Raw genomic sequence first — 7500 nt, 5'->3', positions numbered from 1 at the left:
CTTCAAAGCCTTGGTACTAGGTTGGATATTGAGGTAATGTCAGACTTCACATTCACGGGACACATTTGGACCATAAGGACTGTCAAAAGATGAAGGACGTGTAATGAAGACAATTTTCAGTCTAAAGTAAATTTGGACAAAATATGTTGTTACTGCACTTTGGCATTGTAGGACAGTAGTTACCTCACTGCAGAGGCCTGTTTCATGCAGCTGGCTTATCTTCAGCCCCAGCCACAGCCACAGCCTGTGGAGGTCGATTTCTGTCGAGACTCTTGCGGTCGCTTCGTCCCCAGAACCCAGAACCGTCAGCAGCAGGCCTGTCATTCCCCCACACCAGCACCACCACCCCCCTCCTGACACACACACACACACACACACACACACACACACACACACACACACACACACACACACACACACACACACACACACACACACACACACACACACACACACACGCACGCACGCACGCACGCACGCACGCACACACACACACACACACACACCTCATCCATGTGCAGTCAGGGCTCTTGTCACTGCCACTGCTCCCCACTCCAGCTGAGGGGCCTTGCACTCCCTGCAGAGAGAGAGGGAGGGAGGGAGGGAGGGATGGGGGAGGGTGGTGGCGAGAGAGAGAGAGAGAGAGAGAGAGAGAGAGAGAGAGAGAGAGAGAGAGAGAGAGAGAGAGAGAGAGAGAGAGAGAGAGAGAGAGAGAGAGAGAGAGAGAGAGAGATTGAGCAAGGGGGGTAAAGACATAGGAAGGAGAGGGGTAGAGAGCGAGAGAAAGCGGAAAGTGAGAGAGTGATTGAAACGGGGTGAACGATACAAAGATTGAAGCTAGCGAGCGAGCGAGAAATGGAGAGAGAGAGAGAGAGAGAGAGAGAGAGAGAGAGAGAGAGAGAGAGGAGAGAGAGGAGAGGTGGTAAGGGGGCAGAGCCCTGCAATGCAGCAGCTTCTCTGTTCTCTTGAGTGTGCAGGACAGCGATGGAAAAGGCAGAGGAGCCAAATGAGGGAAAGGAGGAACGAGAGGGTAAAATGAACGAGAGGGTAAAATGAACGAGAAGAGCCAGAAAGTGGCAGATTATGAAGAGGAAGAAGAGTCACGTGTGTTGCATTTAAATGTCATGCCCTTTACATACAGTTAACACATAACATTGTATTACCGTAAGTACATCGTATATTTAGTGAGCTTGGTAAGATCCCTTCACAGCCACAGCAACTAGCAACAATACAAACATCCTGAGGAAAATTAGGTACTTTAGTACTTTAGAGAAAGGTCCTTTAGTACTTCAGTCACAAACGTAACTTGTACTGGAACGGGCACCAGCACAATTTTGATCGGCCTGAAAACCACATTAATGTTAATTCAACATTGTTGAATTAACTGTAAATCATTTTGGTCTATATATTCTCTCTTTTTTAATAGTATTTTTGGGGGCTTTTCAAGCCTTTATTTTAGTTTATTTGAGATAGGACAGTGAAGGTGGTGACAGAAAGCAAGTTGGAGAGAGAGACGGGGAAGGGGGTCGGCAAAGGGCCCGGGTCGGAATCAAACCTGGTTCGGCCGCGTAGTAGACGAGTGCCCTACCGTTACTACCACGATAGGGCCTGGAATAGATATTTTTTTAAAAAAAGGTCCACACACTCCTTTGGATTTTTTTCTTCTTTAAGTTACTTTTTCTTCTTTATATTCATTCATTCATTGGCATATGAATGAATGAATAATGAACTCTCTACACCTGGACTGGATATTCTCACAATAGTTTTTTTCTGCTGTGTATCACTACCAGGGCATGCTAAATAAAAGAGCCATAGAGGATGGTAGCCAGGGGGGTGAAGGAGGGCAAAGGGATGTGTGAACCCAGAGCGGGCGAGCGGGCGTGCGAGTTCCAACATTTCTTTGCGAGTGTCAACATTTCCTACACTAACGACTGCCTGCGAGATCCGTGCTGATTTTGTCCGACAGCTTTTGAATTCCGAGCAAAGCGGGGAAAAAAAGTGTGAAAGCGTCTCTCCTGTCTGCCACAGCATCCCTCAAAGGAGAAAAAAAGGAAAGAAAAAGAAAAAAAATAGGGTCAGCACTGTCACTTCCATCTGAGGAGAAGCGTCAACACCACCCAGACAACCCAGCAGTTGTAGCCTGCCTGCCTGGGCACGGGGGACACTTTCTCTCTCTCACTCTCTCTCTCTCTCTCTCTCTCTCTCTCTTTCTTTTGCCTTCTCTCTCTCTGTTTCCCTCTGTCTTTCTTGTTCTTTATTTCTCCCTGTCCGTTTTTCTTTCTCTCTCTCTTGCTCTCTCTCTCTTGCTCTTTATTTTTCTCTGTCTATTTTTCTCCACGTCACCTCAGGTTGATGCGTTTTGCTGGATGGAGACGGCTGCAGTTTCTGATGTTTTCTGACACATACAACCGCATCTACCAATGAGCTCTGTCTCTGGAGTCTTTATGCTCTTGATTTGGACTAGTAGGTGCTCTCTCTCTCTCTCTCTCTCTCTCTCTCGCTCTCTCTCTCTCTCTCTCTCTCTCTCTCTCTCTCTCTCTCTCTCTCTCTCTCTCTCTCTCTCTCTCTCTCTCTCTCTCTCTCTCTCTCCCAACTCCTGAATACACTTTATGTGTCTGTACACCAGGAGAACTTAGAGTAGAGTAGAGTAGAGTAGAGAGTAGAGTAGAGTATAATTTATTAATCCCAAGGAAAATTAAGGTGTCCACAGCATACATAGGCTACATAAATGCAGAAAAAATTAGCAGACATTACACACATCACTTAGCTCAAAGAAGTTAGCTTCTCTGTTAACACATACAGTATGATCGTGACAATATAAGTTAGCCAACAGTATGTCTTTTTAAGATACGATACGATTATACTTTATTGTCAGTTTTCACTAAAATTCTTATCCCTGTAGTAGACTGGGCCAACAGAGTGGAGGTCAGTAATAAAGTGTGTCCTGTACTGTACAAATGTACTGTACTTTTGCATTGATTGGCTTAAAAGCTTAGATCTGGCAGAGTCTATGTAGGGTTGCACAAGAGCGTCTGACCTCTCTTCAACCCCCCCTGCCCCCATCTCTTCATCTCCCTCCCATCTCTTGCATTTGATTAAACACATCTTTCAAGGAACCTGGAGGCAGCTGGACATCTTTGGGGACGGCGCTTTTTGGGATGGGGGAGGGAGGTAGGGAGGTGGGGGAGTGGTTGGTGTTCCTAAAAAGCACCGCACCACAGTCACTGAGATTTCTGACAGCATCCAGGGAGGCGTGATGATCAACCCATTTTCTGAGGGGGCACTCTCTCTCTCTCTCTCTTCCTCACAGCAGGAACAAGGGATGAAGTTTGTTGTGTGTGTGTGTGTGTGTGTGTGTGTGTGTGTGTGTGTGTGTGTGTGTGTGTGTGTGTGTGTGTGTGTGTGTGTGTGTGTGTGTGTGTGTGTGTGTGTGTGTGTGTGTGTGTGTGTGTGTGTGTGTGTGTGTGGCTGTGTGTTGTGTATGTATGAGAGAGCAAATGTGTTTGTGTGTATGCGTATGCATGCATGTTTGTGTGTGCCCTTGTCAGTGGGTGCATATGTATGTGTTTGTGCATGTGTGTGCACTGCGTGCATGTGTTGTGTGTGCTGTTTGCGTGTGTGTTTCTTTGTGAGGGAGTGGGTCCCTGTGTGTATGTGTATCTGGAGGGGTGGTGGGTGGCTAAAGTGCCCTGGAGGTACCCTGTCCCATCCTGCTGATGGAGCCCCCTCCCTCCATGCAGAAGACCCAGGCAGAGAGGGGGGGGGGGTGCAGAGAGGCAGACAGAGAGAGAGGGATGCAGGGAAACAGGCAGGCAGGCAAACAGGCAGAGAAAGGAGGGACGCAGAGAGGCAGGCCGAGAAAGGAGGGATACAGAGAGGCAGACAGGCAAAGAGAGAGGAATGCACATAGGCCTGGCCCCCTCTCTTCTGTTCTGTTCTGTTCTGTTCTGTTCTGTTCTGTTCTGTTCTGTTCTGTTCTGTTCTCTTCTCTTCTCTTCTCTTCTCTTCTCTTCTCTTCTCTTCTCTTCTCTTCTCTTCTCTTCTCTTCTCTTCTCTTCTCCCCTCCCCTCCCCTCCTCTATATCCTCTCCTTTCTCTTCCTCTCCTCTCCTATCCTCCCCTCCTCTCCTCTCCTCTCCTCTCTTCTCCTCTAACTCTCCTCTCCCCCCTCTTCCTCTCCTCTCCTCTCCTCTCCTCTCCTCACCTCTTCTCTGCTCACCTCTCCTCTTCTCCTCTCCTCTCCTCACCTCTTCTCTGCTTACCTCTCCTCTATCCTCCTCCTCTCCTCTCCTCTCCTCTCCTCTCCTCCTCTCCCTCTCCTCTCCTCTCCTCCCCTCCTCTTCTCCTCCCCTCCTCTTCTCCTCTCCTTTCTCTTCCTCTCCTCTCCTCTCCCCCCCTTCCTCTCCTCTCCTCTCCTCTCCTCTCCTCCTCTCCTCTCCTCTCCTCTCCTCTCCTCTCCTCTCCTCTCCTCTCCTCCCCTCCTCTTCTCCTCCCCTCCTCCTCTCCTCTCCTTTCTCTTCCTCTCCTCTCCTCTCCTCTCCCCCCTCTTCCTCTCCTCTCCTCTCCTCTCCTCTCCTCTCCTCTCCTCTCCTCTCCTCTCCTCTCCTCCTCTCCTCTCCTCTCCTCCCCTCCTCTTCTCCTCCCCTCCTCCTCCTCTCCTCTCCTCCTCTCCTCTCAACCACATCCTTTCCTCTCCTCTCATCTCCTCTCCTCTCCTCTCATCTCTCCTCTTCTCTCCTCTACTCCCCTCTCATCTCCTCTCCTCTTCTATCCTCCTCTCCTCTTCTCTCCCCTCCTCCCCTCTCCTTTCTCTTCCTCTCCTCTCCTCTCCTCTCCTCTCCCCCTCTTCCTCTCCTCTCCTCTCCTCTCCTCTCCTCTCCTCCTCTCCTTTCCTCCTCCTCTCCTCCCCTCCTCTTCTCCTCCCCTCCTCCTCTCCTCTCCTTTCTCTTCCTCTCCTCTCCTCTCCTCTCCTCTCCCCCCTCTTCCTCTCCTCTCCTCTCTCCTCTCCTCTCCTCTCCTCTCCTCTCCTCCTCTCCTCTTCTCCTCCCCTCCTCCTCCTCTCCTCTCCTCCTCTCCTCTCAACCACATCCTCTCCTCTCCTCTCCTCTCCTCTCCTCTTCTCCTCTCTTCTCTTCTCCTCTGCTCTCCTCTCCTCTCCACTCGCCTCGTCTCCTCTCATCTCGTCACCTCTCCTCTCCCCTCCTCTCCTCTCCTCTCCTCTCCCCTCCTCTCCTCTCCTCTCCTCTCCCCTGCAGTGTCTTATTGAAGGGGGAGCATAATAAAAGGAGACGGTCTGTCATCCACACATGCTCGTGGCTCTGTCCTTGCGCCGGCTTCTCCTCTGCTCTGAGTTCACAGGACCGCAAGTAATGCCATCAACCCACGGCAGAGGCAGTGGAAAATTGAACTCGGATAAAAACCCCTCTTGGGCTGTACTATCGTACAAAAGCAAAGTGCAGTAACTTTTAAAGCGATGGTTCGGAGTAGAATCACCCTAATGCCATTTGAACCGTGACACCCATCCACCTTTACACCCGAAGTGTTTTCTGCCGCAGGCTTACATCAACAGAGTTGCCGTGTTATTCGATGTTTATTCCGGATAGCTTGACTCAAGCGCATATGGATACTGGGCACCGTCTCCAAACTTTCCCCACAAAAATAAAATGTCATGACACCAAACTTCTACAGTATAACAAATGTGTTTTGTACTCACAAAAAGATGAATTTGAATCTTTGTACATAGTCCAGGAGTTTATTAGTAACACAACACACGAGACGATTAGCTTTTCTGCTGCTAAACATCCGTCAACGTCACTTCCTCCAGCTGGGACTTTGTTGATGGAAACAACGCGAGTCCGGAAGGCGGAAAACTCAAAAAGACAGCTTGCGCTACAACTAGAAATTAACCACTTCGGATTTAAATTTTACCACGTTTAATAAATAGAAGACGATGCCACACTCGTGCATATATCCTGGCTGTGGACTAAAACACAAACCTTACAATAAGTGGACAGTCCCAGCTGGAGGAAGTGACGTCGACGGATGTTTAGCAGCAGAAAAGCTAATCGTCTCGTGTGTTGTTACTAATAAACTCCTGGACTATGTACAAAGTTTCAAATTCATCTTTTTGTGAGTACAAAACACATTTGTTATACTGTAGAAGTTTGGTGTCATGACATGTTATTTTTGTGGGGAAAGTTTGGAGACGGTGCCCAGGATCCATATGCGCTTGAGTCAAGCTATCCGGAATAAACATCGAATAACACGGCAACTCTGTTGATGTAAGCCTGCGGCAGAAAACACTTCGGGTGTAAAGGTGGATGGGTGTCACGGTTCAAATGGCATTAGGGTGATTCTACTCCGAACCATAGCTTTAAGTTATCTTTTAAGTTAACTTGTAAGTTTATCCTGAAAATGGTCTTAATAACACCTTTATCTTGTGACAATAACTACAATATCCAATCTACAAACCCCAACTCCGGTGAAGTTGGGACGTCTGGTAAACTGTGAATAAAATCAGAATGCTATCATTTTCAAAACATTCAATCCATTCATTAGATGGAGAATAGTGCAAAGACAACATATTAAGTGTTAAAACCGAGAAAAAATATTGTTTTGGGGGACATATGTACTCATTTCTAATTTGATAACTGCAACACGTCTCAAATAAGTTGGGACGGGGATCAGTGAAATGTAATAAACATCCAAATAATATAAAACAACAAATAAGAACATTTCAAAATGAATTTTACTGATGGACAATATGAGTGTGCAGGTGTAAGACCATCACAGAGAGGCTGAGTCACTCAGAATTAAAGATGCAGAGGGAATAATTACCATAGTTATTACATACATTTTTGATTTCCATTTGATTTACCATGATTGAGTGTATATAAGACATATTTTCATTAAAATCATTGTATAGGTTCATGACATCATGAAATATTTATTGGATGTAGTCTCACTCTAGAACTCCAAGAATTACAGCTATTGAAAATTCACCATGTTAAGAATGCTTCATGTGTGTGCAAATGATAGAGAGGTTTAACATTCTCCTACACACCCTAGCTCACTTGAAATAGAACCAGAAGACAATTTGAAACTGTCCTTTGCTTACAGAAATTGCAGAGGTCAATTCTTTTTGAAAATAATAGTCTTACACATCCTGTGCTACAGTGAAAATGGACCATCCAACTTGTGTTAGTGCTAACCTCAAAAGTCAGCCTTCATGATGGCATGGGGGTGCAGTAGTGCATAGGTTAAGTTGTTCTCACTCATCTGTAGTGTTAAATACAGTGCTGAATGATATAAATGGGTTTTAAACAGCATGAAAAGCCACTCATGCGTTATATTTTGAAGGGAGATCTTCAATTACTGCCAAAGGACAAATTGCATTCTCTATGTTTTAACAGTTTAACTCCATCCTGAGGACCAGCAAGTGATAAAATGGCGGGCTTTTGATCAAGAACTGTCACACTTTAAGCACTACAGAAAGGAAAAC

At 46.9% G+C, this 7500-nt stretch overlaps 1 protein-coding gene across 1 annotated transcript in view; it reads left to right on the top strand.

Annotated features, from left to right (window-relative positions):
- LOC134460859 (proline-, glutamic acid- and leucine-rich protein 1-like) overlaps window positions 1-7500 on the top strand; it is a 132035-nt gene that overhangs the window by 84966 nt on the left and 39569 nt on the right. The gene's annotated exons all lie outside the window — the stretch shown is intronic.

The sequence above is a fragment of the Engraulis encrasicolus genome, chromosome 13 (genome assembly GCF_034702125.1).
Source record: "Engraulis encrasicolus isolate BLACKSEA-1 chromosome 13, IST_EnEncr_1.0, whole genome shotgun sequence".
In the NCBI taxonomy this organism is placed as follows: Eukaryota; Metazoa; Chordata; class Actinopteri; order Clupeiformes; family Engraulidae; genus Engraulis; species Engraulis encrasicolus.
Note: the sequence above shows the minus strand (reverse complement) of the source record. Positions and strands in the feature narration are given on the sequence as shown.